At 41.1% G+C, this 17,980-nt stretch overlaps 1 long non-coding RNA gene across 1 annotated transcript in view; it reads right to left on the bottom strand.

The window, feature by feature from the left end:
- Positions 1-1,929: 1,929 nt before the first annotated feature.
- The window catches only part of LOC123834774 (uncharacterized), a 31,119-nt gene continuing 15,068 nt past the window's right edge, over positions 1,930-17,980 (bottom strand). Inside the window, exon 4 of the long non-coding RNA XR_006788500.1 lies at positions 1,930-2,176. This is a non-coding gene — a long non-coding RNA (uncharacterized LOC123834774). The remainder of the gene's footprint in view (positions 2,177-17,980) is intronic.

Genomic DNA, 17,980 nt, shown 5'->3' with positions numbered 1-17,980 from the left:
TGCTCAAAGGAAGCAATATATTGACCATCTGCTGTTATACATCAGGCTACCGAGTGTAGTTAATGTGAGTCTACCTTGAGTGCCAGCTCCACTCTCAGGCTCCTGAATAAATCGGTTTTCTGGGTCTGCAAAGTGGAGGACCAGATTGGGTCCACCAAATATATCAAGAATGCCCATTCCCTATAAGTATCCTCCTTGCCTGCAATGCTCTTTCTTTTGTCACATTGGCATCTTTGGGTCAAGACCAGTGAGTGGGACTTCTATAGCCCCCTTTTACCCACTCTCAGCCAGTGTTGTTTTCTCCAGCCTCTAAAACTTCATAGCACATTATTTATACAAATCTGTCTTAGAACCTTATGATATTTTATCTTGCATTATAGTTATTTGCCCATGGACCTTCTCTTTGCCTAAACCTAAAACTCTGAGAAAGCAGACTCTTATTTTTCTTTGTGTGCCCCAATGCGCCCAACACAGCAAAGTGCTGAATGAACTAGAAGCATCCTGAGAGCATTGATAAGCATGGCAATTATGATGTGTGTGTGTATGTGTTGAGAGGTTGCAAAGGTGGTGCAAAGGGATTTTGCCAAGGGGAGATATACCCAGTCCTAATGTCATGGTGTGGGAAGACAAAAAGCTACAGAGTCAGACATAGAAAGAGAGCTCAGGTCTCTGGAATAAGAGCTACTCTTGTAGACACTGTCCTAAGCACTTGGCACACACCATCTCCCTTATCATCGTCATGATCCTATCATGCACGTGAAGTTTAACTCTCCCAATTTTATAGTTGAGGAAGCTGAGGCTCAGAGAGATCAAGAACTTGCTTGACATCAAGTAGGTAGCAGCTAGGCTAGCTTCATGCTCCATCTTCTTGACCATCATGCAAAAGCGTCCTGCTAAGCTTGGCCTTGGACCAGCTCCATACAAAGGGGGGCAGTTTAACCAACACCATTCAACAAGTTAGTGGCAGATGAATAAAGAGGAAAAGGACTTTGGGGTTCAGACTTCTCAGGGAATCTCCAATGGACTGCTTGTGGAGATGTGTCCTGCAGGATGATATTTGACCCTGAGCCACACCTGTATGTCATCCTGCATCAGGCCGTACTTCCATGTAAGACCACCTTTGTTCTGGCGCCAGGATTCACTAGGACTATCTTTGGAAATAGACCCTGCAGAGGAGTGCTTGTGAGTGGGTTAACTTGCAGAATAATGAGCTCCATGTCCCTGGAAGTATCTATGCAGAGTGACCACGCCTGGATCACAGGAATGGGCTTGTCAGGATAAATGTGGGTTGGGGAGGGCAAACCATATGATCTTTTTTTCAAATAATTTGAAAGATCTAAAAGTCTTTGATTTCATCTATTTTTTTTCCTTACAAAAAGCTATAATAAAAATGCAGCTAAGTGTCATGCCGTGGAAAGAGAAGTGGCAGGCTAGTCCTATTGAGCTGCTGGTGGCTCCCTAGGTGATTGGGGGCGGGTGGAGGGGGGGCGCTGCAAGTTGGCCAGGCTTTTCTTATTTGCAACTAGGGATAAACTGTCTTATATGACAAGATATGTTTGGAGGAGAACATCAGATTATAGATGTGAATGTGTTTTGATAAAATTGCTGAAAAGGCTGCATGGCACATTCTGCATTTTTTCTAGAGAGGGCAATTTTAAAAAGCCATTCTTACAACATGACTTGAAGGTCATTTGAAATCAAAATGGCAGAGAGGTCCCACTTGACAGAACTTTCACATTCAGTTGGAATCCTTCCCCTTGCCTGTAGCAGGCTGAATAATGTCCCCCTTCCCCAGATGTCCATATCCTACTCCCTGGAACATGTGAATACATTACTTTACATGGCAAAACATTTTTACATATGTGATTAAGTTAATAATCTCGAGATGGGGCAATTATCCTGGATTATCTGGGGCGGGGGGGGGGGGGTTCCAGTGTAATCACCAGGCTTCTTTCATAAGAGGGAAGCAAGAAGGTGGAAGGCAGGAGGAGGAGGTGGGACAAAAGGGGCAGAGGTTGGAGTGATACACTCTGAAGATGGAAGAAAAGGCCATGAGCCAGGGAATGCAGGTGGCAGCCAGAGGCTGGAAAAGATAAGGAAACAGACTCTCCCCGTGAAGTCTCCAGAAGGAGCACAGTCTTGCCAACACTTTGATTTAGGCTTCTGACCTCCAGATCTGTAAGAGAATAAATTTGTGTTGTTTTAAACCACTAAGTTTGTGGCAATTTTTTATAGCAGCCCTAGGAAACTAATATGATTTCCTGCCTCTCTTCCTCTCTTGCCTTCCTCCTGCCCTCCTCTCTGCCCCTCCCTTTTCTTCCACTTCCCCTGCAGGCTTCTCCCTTCCCCTTTCTCTCCCTCTCTGGCCCTCAGCCTCTTCCTCCCATCCTTGTCTCCCTCCCCTGCCCACCTTCTCCCCTTCTAGCCTCCCCTTTTGGGAGTAAACAAACCAAGTAGTAGTTAGAAAAAGACCTGATGATTTAATAGATTTTTTTTTTTTGGTTTATGGGATTTTTAAGTTTTCTGCTGATTATTATAAGCTCTTGGTGAAGAGATTAATTCAGTTACCATGATTTGTTTCCTTGTCTTGACTTCATAAAATCACAGGAATACAATAATATAGTTATACAACCCCTGGGCTTGAAAATGCCCAGTAATTACAAGTGATTCATGAGAACAGCTTAACTTGTAAGGGATTGTATTGTGCTCCATAGTAAGCAGTCATTTATTAAGTTTTAAAAATGCCTTTGGAAAGGATATAATGGGCCCATCAATTAAAAGTATGTTTGGAAAAAACTCTGGGGCTCTCAGTAGTAATTCTTCTTCCCCCCAACTCCCCTTTCCAGGGCTGCCAACTTGTGTGTGGCTCCACCATGCGTGCCCTCCCCTCCTAATGCTTCTTGATGATGGTGGTTCCACCTGAGGAGAGCCCTGCAGGCCTTCCTCAGAACCGAGTGCAGCTCCGATGGCCAGGGGCCTTCCAGGGCCCAGGGACTGTGGTTCTCCTTCTCAGCCTGGCCATCCATCATTTCATTAGAGTGAGGCTCCCAAATTGACAGGTCCTGGAGAAAGTGCCCGATACCGCTGTGGAGATGCACCGGGTCTGGTTAGGCCGTTGGGTTGCTGCGCCCTTACTGATGCTCAGCCCTGCCCCTGACAGATGGCCCGGAGGGATCTTCTGGGAACTCAGCGTTCTGGTGACAACTGGTGCTTCCAAACACACAACTTCTAGAAGTTCTCCTCCTCCCCTGCCCTAGAAGAGGCCTTTGCATTCTTAACATGAGTGGGAGAGGTTGCTTTTTCCTCCTCTTTTTGCAGAACAAAGCATGAAAAGCCTGTGCCCCAAGCTTCCTTTCATGGGAACATGCACAGCTTTCTGTTCCCCAGACTAGGCTTACAGACGAAGTCCTTGCTTTTTCCTTCCTGGGACCAACTAAGGCTGCATCCTGGCGGCCCCACTGGTTCCTCTGTGCCTCTCGCCACCTCTTCATTCCTGTCTTTGTGTTCCCTCGCCTTGCTAGCTAGTACTTTCCTGGGAGGCAGTCTGCCTCTTCCCTCAGCTAATCTTCCTGTCCGAGTTCTGCCTCCTGTGGTTTCCTGAGGGTCCTGGCTCCCTGCCTGCTTCCTGGCCACGTAGGGCTCTTCCTGGTCTTTTTACTGCTTGCCCACCACCCTGCCCTCGGACTTCTTCCGCTCCGCTCTCACTCGGATCCATCTCTTCCATCCTGAAGCACTTCTTCACTTAGTACTGAGGCTGCCAAGTATTGGTTGATTTCTGTCTCTCCTCAATTTCCTCTTACATCCCTGCACCTTACATCTGGCTCCTATCCCCAATATTCCACTGAAAACTGCAGTCAGTCTTGCTGTCTTGCTCACCTCCTAGGCAAATTCTCTGCTCGATCCTGAACTACTCTTCTTGGTTCATGCTGTATCGGATGCTGCTGATTACCAACCCCCAACACACACCCAATTTAAAACTCAATTTGTCACCTAGTTTCTAGGCTTTCTGTCTCCAAAATCCTCCACATTCTCTCATCTCTGTTTATTTCTTCCTTCTAAATTGTTATAATTTATCTTGTATTGTCGATGACTACTACAGTTGATTCTACATTATCTATATTGGTCTATCTCTCACCAGGTCCCAGTACCCATGCTCTGGGTTAGTGATTCTGGTGCTTGCATACATGATTATTTTTTATCTTTCTAACTTTGTTCATATATTTTATTCATTCAGAAATATTTACTGAGAACTGATTATGCACTGAACACTGTTCTAGTGGGGATATAGTGGCAAATAAAGTAGATGGATTACTGCCTTCATGGAGCTTGGAGTCTGGTGTGGAAAACCAATGTTAAACAAAGAAGTATACAAATAAGGGCTAAATTTGCAGATGTGGTAAAGGCTTTGGAGGAGAGGAATGTGGTAGCCTGAGAGAATAACATCGGCAGGGGGTAGGTAGGGCAAGGGATCTAACTAATTAGGGAGGTCAGAGGAAGGGAAACTTAAGATGAAGTCTGAAGTTTTGGTTAGGCTTTAACTAGATGCAGGGGGAGTTTTACGAGCAGCAGAAACAGCATGTACAAAGGCCCTGTGGTGCAAGAGATCGAGGGACTTGGTAAGAAAGGGCTAGAGGTGAGCAGGGACTGGATCATGCAGGGTTTACAAACCATAATGAGAGGTTTTAAGGGAAGTGGAAGAGGAGGGCACGGTCAGACTTGTGTTTTGAAAAGACCATGTTCATTTAGTCCATTTTCACAGAGTCAATTCTCTTTCATGCGGCACACATTTTTGAGACACACCAGAGAAGAGAGTCAGCAGACTAGTTATTGTGAACTTTAAGTCTGGAGAGTTTTCAATGAAGATGCATAAGGCCCCAGGGAACTGGCCTAACAGATGTTGTCAGCAGGGCAGAAGGGGTGAGAAGTGCTTTGGTTTAGCCAGATTCCTCTGGGGACCTCTGTTAGACTCAGCTTCTCTGGCTGAGTTACATTGCCCTGATCTGATATTCAAGAATAACAGCTGGGACTGAGAGGAGGAGGTGGTGGTAGCTGTGTGCAGGTTGCTGTGGGTAATTGGAGGTAAAAAAGGGAGAAGTGGCTCACCTAATTGCATTCTAAATTACAGCCATTGTTCAATTCCTTTCTTAAAAGTACTTGGTGCATTCAAGAAGAAAAGTCCTTTCTGAGGTGGGAAAACAATGGCGGTGGGGAGCAGAGAGGGGCTGGATGCACAAATCCTCCCTTCCCCTCACTCAAGGTGCTCTGTTTGTAAGTGAGGTTTTGAGTGGCTGGCTCGATTATATTCACTGTGTGCATGCTAACGGTAATAAACTTAGAAAACGGAAACACATGAGTTTACAGTAATTGTTTTTTAGATAGTGTAATAAGTCATGATAATTGCTTGCAAAGCATTTTCCCCCTCCTTGTCTACAGGGGTAAATACATTAAAGCCACGTTCTTGTATACTATTTTACAATGTATTAGCATAATAACCCATTGTAAAGTAAGCCCTGCTGCTGTGGGGAAGTGTGGGATATTGGTCCATTAGACACCTTTGTCTTCGATACAAGAAGCTAATGGCACTATTTATGGGCATCATCTTAGCTTGGTATATGCTTGTTGCCAGCTAATAGATCCAGAGCAAGAGGTGCTGTTTGATAAAAGTTATCCAACACTAACAATCCACTGTGAATCTAGCCTCTTGCTTGAAAATTGCTTTTAGCCCCATGTGAATGGGAAAGGCATCTTGATAAATTTAGCTGCTAGTCAAGTTATAACCAATGTTCACAGAATGTAATCAAATTAGATCTTAAAGCCTTTAATTTCATCATTAACATGTATTATTTCTTTCTCAAACCTTGTAATTAAATAGCATATTAAGAATAGACAATTTTTTTCCCTTTTATACATTTATTAGGTATCTGGGGTTAAATTTGGAGCTCTGTTATGATGCACATCTGCTTATTTTTAAATGAGGATGGCTTTTTTAATTGAAGTATAATTGACAATACAATATTATATTAGTTTCAGGTGTACAACATAGTGATCCAACATTTATTATAGGATGGCTCTAATGATACCTGAAGCATTAGAAAAGTAACTGGTTAACTAAACCTAGGGAATTTGTGGCACATAAGATATCATTATGTTTACCCAAGCACTGCTATAATCTGAGAGTTGTATAATTAGCCAAATTATACAGAGGGCAGTTAGACACTCATTATTTACTTTTCTTGGACATTTTGTGGGTTTGTACAAAAATCTTCATGACCCACACGAGATTCATCCTGAGATTTACATCTGGTTTACCATAAATCAAGAATTTCTGAATAAATGTTCTTTTCTTCTTCATATTTAGCACTGAGAAATCCATGGCTTTGCAGTTATGAAGCAGTGATTATTGTGGAAAGTGGAGGGCACATGGGCCGCACGCAGAGGCAAGAGCAGTGATTCTATGATGCTGAGGGCACAGGTGGACACGGGTGCAGCCAGGTGGGCTGACCTGAGTTTCTGAGCCGTGTCTGGTCTAGAGGCTTCCTCTCCCTTCAGTTGTCCCTCTTCCCATCTCACTCAGGGCCTGCTGTTGGGATTGGCCAATCAAATTCCCAAGAAGAAGGCAGCTCAGTGGCTCTCAACCACTGAGGAGAGATTTAAAAATTATGGATGCCTGCCCCCACCCTCTTCCTATGCCTCATTCCGATTTAACGTGTGACCGTAGTTGTATTCACTGTAGTTGTTCCAACAGGGGTGGAAGATAGGAGTGGCAAGAATCTGCTGCCTCACTCTCAGCTTCCATGGAGCCTAGATTTACCTTCTCCTGGAAGTCACTGGTGACTCATCACACTTGACATACAAAATAATGCAAATACATCATCCCTGGCTTAAGAAGTTCCTTTATAGGTATCATCGGTAGAGAATTCGCTCGTTACTTTGCAAATATTTATGAAAATTTACTTGGTGGGTGCCAGGCACTCTGGCAGGAGTCTAGGGATATAATAGTGAAGAAAAGAGGTTTTTTTGTTTTGTTGTTCAACTCATATGGAGATCTGGGGTTGGAAATTAATGGGGGGGAATAACAAAAGAAAAACAAAGGAAAATGCATACAAAATGGCAGGTTGCTTCCTAGGAAGGAAACAGACATGAAACTAAGATGGAGAATGGCAGTTTCACATCTTGCAAAGATTCACTCACAGAGGTGGAGCCCTGGTTGTTGGAAGAGGCTCTGGTCGGAGCCAAGCCACTCCAAAAACTCATTCCGGACAGCATGGGGAGGATTTTGCCTTTTCATTCACTGTAGGTACATTTTTATCCTGCCTGTGACAGGAGGACATTGGTATAATTTGCTTCCCCTGGAACTGACTCTGCCACACCCACTTGAGTCTCCCGTAGATATCGGTGGTTTGTATGCTCGGGGTCACTGGCATCTTCATCTACTCGGTGGCAGGCGGGTTTTCAATCTTGTCTACAGAGAGCAGCCACATGAAAAAGACTCTCAGATTACAACATGTCCCCTCCTTGTCATTTCTCTGTCTCCAGAACCCTTCAGAGCTGAAGCCCCTAGAATCAGCTTCGTTTTCAAGGATCCTCTAGGGCACAGTATGTACATGGAGGTAGAATAATGATGTTCTCAAGGACTTCCTTTTCACTCCAGCAAGGGAAGCCCTTGGTGCCAAATTATTGACACTGCCTCATTCTCTGCCACCATGAATAAATATATTTAAAATGGGATTAGTTTGTGAATCCTTGGCTTGATTTATAATACATTTTATATTCAGATGTGCTGCTACTGTTTATCTCCACAAAATAAATATTAAAATTGTGTTTGAATCTCACGTTAAATTTATATTCGTGCTATTACAATTTTATTTCTATCAAGTGATAATCACTTTTCAGACATAAGGCAGAAGTAAGAGCGCCTATGCAAATAAAAGTAGTTATTATTTCTCCTTAAGATGTTACTGTGGGCTTACTCCTTTCTCACATACAATCTATATAATGAATATTGGGATGAATATGAGCTCCCTGGTTCTCATGGTGTATCCAGGCAAATTTTTTCTGTTAATGAGTTTTTCCCCCCATTTCTTGAGACCCAGGGAAATAGGAGCAGTGAATCCTTTGTCATCTACCATTGGGTGTCCAGTTGGTGCCAGAGACCCACAGTTGGTCCTAACGTGCTTTGAATTTGTATTTTCAGTAGCGGGAATGGTAACTGCTAGCATCCACACATTTTTTTTTAACCAGTCGCTCTTAAAACTAGTGACCAGGTACTACACATAGGGGATGACTAAAGTTGGAGTACAGCTTTTGTCATGGAACAACTCTGTGTCAAAACTGATCTGATCTGGTTATCATACTATTCAAAACCATAGTACAGCATCACAGTTCAGCCTGTAGAAGTAATAATAATAATAATAATAATAATAATAATAATACTTGTGATTAAACCTCATTAGTTTTGAAATCTTGGCTGTAGAACTGGTGTGAGGAGAAGAACTATAATTTATAAATTGCAAGTGGTCTTCTGTCTCTAAAAGTGGACACTAATCTTTAACTCTGGGAAAATTCAGGGATATAACTTTGGAAATTGGAATTGTAGTCCCCAACCCCAGATCTCCATATGAGTTGAATTTCAAGGCTTTTGTTGTTGTTATTTTATTTTATTTTATTTTTTTTAAGATTTTATTTATTTATTTATTAGAGAGCAAGCGAGAGAGAAACAGCATGAGAGAGGAGAGGGTCAGAGGGAGAAGCAGGCTCTCTGCTGAGCCGGGAGCCTGATGTGGGACTCGATCCCAGAACCCTGGGATCATGACCTGAGCCGAAGGCAGTTGCTTAACAAACTGAGCCACCCAGGCACCCTGTTATTTTATTTTAAAGCAAGCAGTTTAATCAGAATGATGCCAAAAGAAGTAATACTGTGCCTTTGGTAAGGTATTTGATGATCTTTCATGGATAATATTGTTAAGAATGGGAATTATCACAACTAGCATATAGTGGATGCACAGGTACTGTGATGAGCACCTCACATACATTACTTCATTTCATCCTACAGCAAACCTATGAGGTAAGTATTATTACTGTACCAATTTTACAAATGAGAAAACTGAGCTTTAGGGAAATTAACATGTTCAAAGTCATCCCAGTGATTCAGCAGTGGAACTGAGAGATTCCAAAACATATTTGTCTCATTCCCAAGTTGGTGTTCTCACTCAGCATCCTTTATACCATATGGAGAAGATTTTTAAAAATGTGGAAGATAAAGTCAATGTGAGTTTTTAGCTGTTTTATTAATTGTATCAGAAGAACACTGAGGTAACAAGGATTCTTAGATTTCAGTTTTGGCTTAATCACTTATTATTTTTGTGTCCTTAAACAAGCAAGCACCTTTACAATTTGGGGTCTTAATTTTTCATCTGAAAAATAGGACTAATGATATCTAACTCAAATGAGAAGGCAGGAAAGCATTTTGTAATTTAAGAACACTCTGTGGATGCCTCAAATTCTCTCCTTGGTTCTATCTTACTCAACATTTTCATTATCTTGAAGACAAGTAGGCCATAATTATCAAATTTGTGGATAACACAAGCCTAAGAAGAATAGCTAATTTGTTGAGCGAGGTAATCAGGACAACAAAGGTATCTGTAGACTGAACATATGATCAAGACATTCATGATGAAATTGAACCACTTTAGAAAGTCGCATAAAGGACAATAGTATTTAGTTTATTCCAAACTAATGCCTGACATTGATTGAGCAATTGCCATGTTCCAGATGCTATTTTCAGCTCTTTACAGGTATTATTATACAGTTCTCACAGCAGGCACTGTGCATATTCTTCCTTTACAGGTAAGGAAACTGAGTCATGAAGAGATTAATAGCCTAAAGTCATATACCTAGTAAAAGGAGGAGACAGTATATGAACCCTGGAGATCTGGGCTCTTTAATTCTATACCAAAGGTCATTGTTGAGAGGGCTCATACAGTTTTTTGTCTATGTTAATAGAAATATTGCATGTAGGTGAAAATTAGTAAGAGTGAGAATTAGACAACATCCTCTTGGATGTTCCACAAATTTTATATGATTATATTCATACATTGAGGGTCCTTGGCAACCAGAGAGCATGGAGAGAGATGCTGTCAGGATGATGTCATCTAAAAGAATGCTTGGGGGAGTGTGAAAATATCAAGCTTGGAGATGAGGAGCTATGATAGGACAGCCATCAAGTATTTACCATAGGGAAGCTAGAGTTGAACTCTTCTGTGAGCTCCAAGGAGCAGACCCAAGCATATGGATAGATGTTAGAGAGAGGTAATTTCTGTTCAATATAAGTAAGACCTGGCTGAGGATGAGATCTGCCCACTAGTAGAATGAGCCTCTGCTAGAAAGTAGATACTAAGTCATAGAAAGTATTCAAGCTGAGATCACTTGGATGGCTTCCCATCAAAAAGCTGAGCTGTTAGTAGATTTCTATATCAATGGGAGTATCCATAGGGTAATTTCTAATAGCTTTTCCAACCTCAAAATTCAACCACTCTATTCACTAGGTATACAGGCCCCATGCTTCATCCTTAAACATAGACATTTTTCTTTGGGGTAACACCAAAGGGCTCATGATTAACTGAGTTTAAGGCTTTTGTGTTTCATGGATGAAGCAGCCACAGTCCATTAGGGCAAGGATGAACACCTGAACCAGTCTGGCTCGGTTGGGTCCTCTCTTGGAATTTGGAACTGGTTGCCTTTCTGGAGCTGGGAGGTACTGAAGCTGTGGAGCTGGCATATCCATTTCCACACTGTAAGTGGAAAAACTGAAACTACTGATTGGCAAGGAAACAGATAAATAAAGTAGATGCACAGTAGGAGCTCATGTGAAGTGAGAAATGACACGATCCATGGAGGGAAGAGAAATTGAGCGATGATGAAACTAGTTACTTCCCACTGGCTTGTAGATTCTGGACTTTAGTTTCCCAGGCTTGGCTGGATGGCTGCTTTTGTATTCAAGGACACACTATTGGATACTCTCAGTTAGTCACCATTATTGTGCTCAAAGCATTCTGGATAGGTTTCTATAATTTGCCACCCAAAGTTTTTTTTTTAACTTTAGACCATTCTTTTTAAATAGGGTAACTCTTCGTTCTTTGTATCAAAAACTTACTTTCACTGTCTTCAGTTGGCCACTTAACAGTGGCAAGTCATTACAGGTACACATTTTCCCCCAAGATATAATGGTTATAATTAAGTGATTCAACAGTACTTTAATATAGAAGGACCAGGGCTATCCAAATGTCAGACTAAATTATAAAGTGAGCAGAACTAAAATGCCACAGGATGTAACTATCCATAATTTATGAGTAGTAGGATCAGATCAGTTCATAAAATGAGCTAGAATAATTTTTTCATGGTTTTATATGTTTTTATTAAAAGATATTTCTAACTTCAGTGAAATACTGAAGATTAATAACAATGCAAAGGGGTGAAGCATTCTTACCATATCTCTGGGACCCCATGTTTTTGACTGTGTACCAGGGGGAATGTCATTAATTGAGGCACTGCTCTATCAGCCTTTGGGAATCTGAGCCATGAATATTTTAGGTGAGATGCTGGTTCTCAGGAGGATCCCATGCTGCTGTTTTGCTGTGGCAGAAATCTCATGTGTTTTCCAGGAAAGACACCCTCTGAGATATGGACAGTAAGAAGAATCCTCATAGGCTCTGGAGCAGAGCCCTGCTTGCCAAGAATAAATCCAAACTGGAGATTGTTTGCCATGGGTCTATGTGACAGAAACATTTGCAATCATGTCACTGAAAATGTTTGTTTTGCTGGGTCTACATGGCAAATAGGATACAGATCAGTGAGCAAAGCAATGGCTTGCTGAGTAGGCTGGACATCGTTGGTGAAATGTTTGCTGGAAGCATGTACCATGAGCCTTGCTTCTGCACCCCATCTAGGGGTTGCCACGCTGGCTGACAACATTTCCAGCTTCAGCTTTTATGAGAAACTAGTTGGAGTATTTGTCATCATTAAGGCTCTAGATTGTTTTCTAGGAGTGTTAAACCTTCTGACCATATTGTAACTCATGGAGTTTGACCCACATCCCTCTTGAAGTTTGGATCAGATGGAGGACAGCTATCCTTTACTTTTATGGAATAAATATGTTCCAAGGAGCTGCCAGTAAAGTACATCATGTAAAATAAATCCTGTTTCCCCACTGATTTACTTTATAAAATTAGAGCTGTGTACTCTGAAAGCAAATCTCCTGCATGTTTGGTAAGGAGGCAGTTTAGGTGGCCTCCGCTGCAGTCTCATGGTGGGGACCTCCAGATGCCATCATTCATGAATGCATGCAGAAGACAGTAGTTCACCCTTACTTGGTGCCTTAATTTTCTTCTACGAAATTTCCCTGCACCAGAACTTCCTCCTAACCACTGGAGACCTGCTGTGTATTTCATGTTCTATAGGATTTCCATCTAAGCTGGGAATCTCCTTATGCTATACTCATGATTTTAATCTCCTCTTTCTCTTTTAACTTTTTAAAAAAAAAATATCATTTAGCTGAGCTGGACCATAACATCATGCACCAGTTCAAATCTCCAAAAATGTCATTGTTGTGATAACAGGATGCAAGTTAGAAACCCCAGTGGGTGTTTGGGCCTAGAAGATACTATACCATCATTTTAAAGTCAAGGAACAACACAAGAGACTAGCACCTGAGAGATACAGTTACAGTCGACTGAATAAATCTCCCAGATTAGAACTGTACATATGCATAAGATGTTATGAATGAACTGAGGGAAAATGAGTTGGAATTCACTAAAACAACAGCCCTCTGCACAAAATTACATAAAGCTACATGTTTACTTTTTAGTACGTTGTTTTGTCTAGGTAAATATGTTATTAATTACCCTGTGATTAGTGAAATCTCTCTTTTCTTCATGGTTGATTTGGGAGGGAGAGGGAACTGGACCTGTTGAAGTCTGTGCCTGAAGCCTCTGTTTGGTTAGTGGCAGCCAGCACAACATTCCTTTGCCTATGAGGGAAAGTGAATATTTTGAGAAATGAGGAAAAATAACTTCTAATGTTAACTAGATTCCTCAGAGGTATAATACCTAGATTCGGTTTGTTTCTCTGAATTTTAATAAGTGGTATTGGGGTTTGTTCAATTTCCCTATTTTCTAGTTTTACTATATGCATCCAGAGAGAATGATAAATATCTGTAGTTACAGAGGCTTAGCATTCCACCACTTTGGTTAAACTCATTATAGTGTACCTAGTTATTCCATGAATCTAGTTCCATTGTGGATCGTGTCCTGTCCCAGATCTGCGTAATGAGGCATAGTGCATTCCTCTCATTATGAATGGAGAAAAGCCCTCAGTGCAGTTGTTTTCTGTCCCACTGACAGCCCTGTGACTGAGGTCCGTGGCATCAAACTGGGCTTACTTCTTTGACAACCAGCATGGCTTACATGTATTCAGTATTTGCCATGTACCAGACACTGTGCCAAATGCTTTCCTTGCATTATTCCTATCAGTTTTCTGTCCAACTTCTTGCCATGTCTCAGATGGGGAAACCAAAGCTCAACAGGTGAATTAACTTACTCAAGCCCACACAGCTAGTGGTAAGTGGCTGAGCAGGAACTTGAAACTCGATTGGTTCCTGCTAGGGCATAGACTTCTAATCACTTTTCTCCACCACCTCTTTCTCCGATTGCCATTTAATACCAGGCTACTAGACCATGTCACATCAAAATAGGCACAATGCAAGCTGTCAACATAAGGCATTCAATCAAGAAGGTTGCTGAAGGAATTGTGACAGAGTATGGCCCTTATTCTTGGTTGAAATTTCTGTGCTTTAAGACTCAAAGAGCATGATAGATTTTTTTTTCCTCAACAGACTTCATGATAAGTCTGTCATGTATTACTGACCTAAAAGAGGACAATAACAACCCAGAAGGGCACTTTCATTTCTAGGATATTCTAAAAATAACCTGTTTGGTTAATAGCTATGTCCATGGACAATAGAAGTCCACATTATGGCTGAGGATAGGGATACAGTTCTCATTCTCACTTCCCAGGTGTTTCTCAAACTGATCCACTTATTTGGATCATCTTACTTTGACTTTTTCATTTAACCTTTATGTTTCCCTGGGATTTAATTTATTCAGGGTGTATAACCTCAGTTCATGGGATGTTTTGCTCAAAGCAGGACAGAGATAACCATTTCTCTCAGAAATAAATCTTGGTGACCTTTGTACCACAGTTTAGGGTATTTACAAATCTTTGAGATAAATGCTCAATCAGAATACGGCAACAAAAGTCATCTTTAGGTCCAGTGTCCCTGTCGCTATGGTTACGTCACTCAGTTATACAGTTCAGAGAATGAGAAAGCCCTTCAGGTGGTGCCCATGTGCCTCTATGTGATGTTTAGGTAGTATTAAATAACCCATCAGTTTGAGGCAGGAGAAATGGAAAATGAGTTAATTCACCTGTTCATTCAAAAAGTTAGCCCTGAGAGCTGCAAGGAGTTTTCTCTTTAGAGAAGAAACTCTATTCCCAATATTGAGACAAGAACTCATCTATCTGAGACATAATAACAGTCTTTCTTAGAGGATTATGGACAGGGTTTACTTACACATACTGTTTTGATTATATTTTCCAAGCATAACAGTTTATAAAAATATGAGTAGAAAATTTCAAGTATGGTCTTGTAGATAATAATAATAGTAATAATAATAATAACAATAATAGCTGCAGATTCCTCCTATCCTTGCATACATGCATTTTTGCCATGTGAATTGGCTGTTATTCCTCTCAAGAGATTGAGTCACTTTCTCTCCCCACTTGAATCTGTCTGGCCTTTGGCTTGCTTTGACCAGGAAAATACGGCAGAGGTGATGATGTTATAGGAGTTCTGAGTGTAGGCTTCAAGAGATCTTATAGTTAATCTTCTTATGCTTTTGTTGTCCTGAGACCTCCATGTGAGAAAGCCTGTGCTAGCCTCCTTGAGGATGAGAGCTGACATGGAACAGACACGTCACAGCTCTAGCCCCAGAAACCAACCAACCTGCCCATAGTCCATTCAGCTCCAGCTGACCTACAGAATCACTCAAGTTGACCCACAGACTTGTAAACAATCATAAAATTATTGTTATTGCAAACCTTTAATTTGGGTATGTTTTTATGCAACAATAGATAATGGTTGCATATACTGAATGTCATCCTAATACACACATACACACTTTAAAAATGCAAATATATCCCTGGATGGTGGGGTTGTAGGGGATTTTAATTTTCTTTTTTATACTTTTGTATATTTTCTAATAAACCTGCATTACTTTAATGATAAGATTAATAATTAATGATATTGAACATAACATTGATTTTAATAAAATGACCATTGCAAACAACTAGTTAGTGAAGGGACAACTCAATCACTTCCCTTACAGAGTCCTTAGAACAGTATATTCCAGTTACCCATTGCTGTCTAACAACTCTCCTCCCTCCCCCCCAAAAAAACCTTAGTGGTAGAAAACAACAACCATTTTGTTATGCTCATAATTTCGTGGACCAGAAATTTAGGCTAGGCATAGTGAGGGTAGCTTATCTCTGCATCTTGATGACTGAAGTCTCAGCTGGGGTACTTAAATGGCAAGAGATGGTTGAAACAGCTCCACAGGAGTTATATGCCCAGGGCTTTGATTCTAGCTGTAGGTTGGGTTCCTTGCTTCTTCCACATGCTGTGTCTGGTGGAGTTGGAATGTTTAAGAGAGCTTCTTCAATCTTATATTTGGGATCCCAGCTTGGGCTGATATGGATGGCCTGGAGCTGGTAGGCATCTCTCTCTCTCTCTTTCTCTCTCTCTCCCCCTCTTTCTTCTCAAAGTCTTTCCATATGTCAAGCTTGAGTAGCAAGGCAGTCTCAGAATAGTCAGAATTCTTACTTGATGGCTGACTTCACCCAGAGTAAACTTTCTAAGAGGTATAAGCTGCAAGCCTCATTATGACCTAGTCTTGGAATACTCAGAATATCATATCACTTCTGTTGCATTTAATTGTTTGAGCAAGCCATTAACGCCAGCTAAGATTCCAGCAGAAGAGGATTACTACTTAAAAAAATTTATGGCGATCCTTAATCTACCACAGTTCACTCTCTGGCCATGAATTATTTACATACCTCCTCCTACATGCAAAATACACTCACTCTTTCCCAAGACCCCCAGCCAAATTACATCATATTGCAAGATTAGGTGTCAAGGATCTCTCCACTGAATTCAGATGTGAGTGTGGATGAGTCTCCTTGGATGTGAATCATTGAATATAGCTCCTTGAGTACAAATTCTTATTGATCTGAAGACTTGTGAACTACAGAAAAAAATATTTATACCTCATACACAATATGCAATGGTGAGAAAGACACAGTGTAACCACGGTATAAACACTTCAGTCCCCCCAGGAAGGCACTGGAGCACTTAGCAATCAGTTGTCCATAGCAATCCAGCTAGGTACCTGTCATCAATTCTCTTTCCTGGGATAAGGAATGTTATGGAATGAATGTTTTTGTCTCTCAAAATTCATATGTTGAAATCCTAACCCCCAATGGTGTGGTATTGGGAGGTGGGGCTTTTGGGAGATAATTAGATCATGAGGGTAGACCCCTCAAGAATGGGATTAGTTCCCTTATAAAGACACCCCAGAGAGCTCTCTCATCCATTCTGCCATGTGAGGACACAGCAAGAGGTCTACTACCAGACAGAGGGCCCTTAATCATGCTAGCGCCCTGATCTCAGTCTTCTAGCCTCCAGAACTATGAGAAATAAATTTCTGTTGTTTTTATGCCACTCAGTCTATGGTATTTGTTATAGCAGCCTGAGATAACTAAGACAGGGAATATTTCTTGATTGGGGTTTAGTGTTGCTTCCTGGGAATAACTCCTGCTCGAAAATTGTTTCCATTGTATAAGCAGAGTGGAAAGAATCAGGGTTCCTTAGGTTTTAATTCTGACTTTATATTTACAAGCTATGTGAGTATATAAGTTATTTCATCTCTGTGAGCCTCAAGTTCATTATCTATAAAAAGCATATAGTAATACCACCTTACAATATCATTATGGAGATTATATGAGCTACTTTATGTACTTAGCATGGTACCCGGCACCAAACAACTTTTTCATCTCTCCATGATGTTGTGTTAGTTTAGGCAGTGGCAAAATTGTCTCAGGCCTTGAGGAGACCACTGGAACTCCCTCAAACAGAGGCCATGATAGGGGAATCTCCTATCTATAGAATTATTGAGCAGTGATTTGGGGCATGCTCCACAGAATTGTTGAATAGTGGACTTCTATTGCAGAAAGGAAATTTTGAAAGAATCTAGTTAGCTCAGTTGTAATAATAATAATGATACCAAATCTTTCAGAAATTATGTTTTTTGAGGTCACTTATTGAATGCTGTTCGTTAGACTCCATTGACATTGTTTGTCTCATGGTCTACAATTTTCAGCGTGGCTTTATCCTTTCATCTGCCACAAAAAAAGAATTTCAAATGTAGAGAATGGGACCAAAATTTGACCTGACCCAGCTGACATGTTTGACGCTGCCATCTGACTCAGAGTTGAGCAGTTGTTTAGAAGTTTTCATAGTCTCAAATAGTTGGCTGAGATCTTGAGGTTACCACATAATGGTAAGAGGATGTAGTATTTGATATCAACATCTGAGTGGAGAGAAGGAGGCATCCCAGTTTAGTGTGGCTTCGCAGTCTTGTAACACAGTCCTACTCAAAAAGGCAATGAGATGATCCTAAGAGCAATGTTTGGATCATTATACCAGGAGATCTAAAGAAATTCCATTGCACATATAAATAAATGTTCATGGATAACAAGGGGAATCAGAAAACTGAAAAAATTTATTCCAAATTTAAAGCTGACTGGTTTTACTATAAGCATACCTCCCCCCACCCTTTTTCTCCCTTCCGTAACTGTACTCAGTGAGACA

The sequence above is a fragment of the Mirounga angustirostris genome, unplaced genomic scaffold, assembly GCF_029215605.1.
Source record: "Mirounga angustirostris isolate CCGP_5_RB_7025 unplaced genomic scaffold, mMirAng1.0.hap1 SCAF_1, whole genome shotgun sequence".
Classification (NCBI taxonomy): Eukaryota; Metazoa; Chordata; class Mammalia; order Carnivora; family Phocidae; genus Mirounga; species Mirounga angustirostris.
This window is presented reverse-complemented; position numbering and strand designations above follow the sequence as displayed.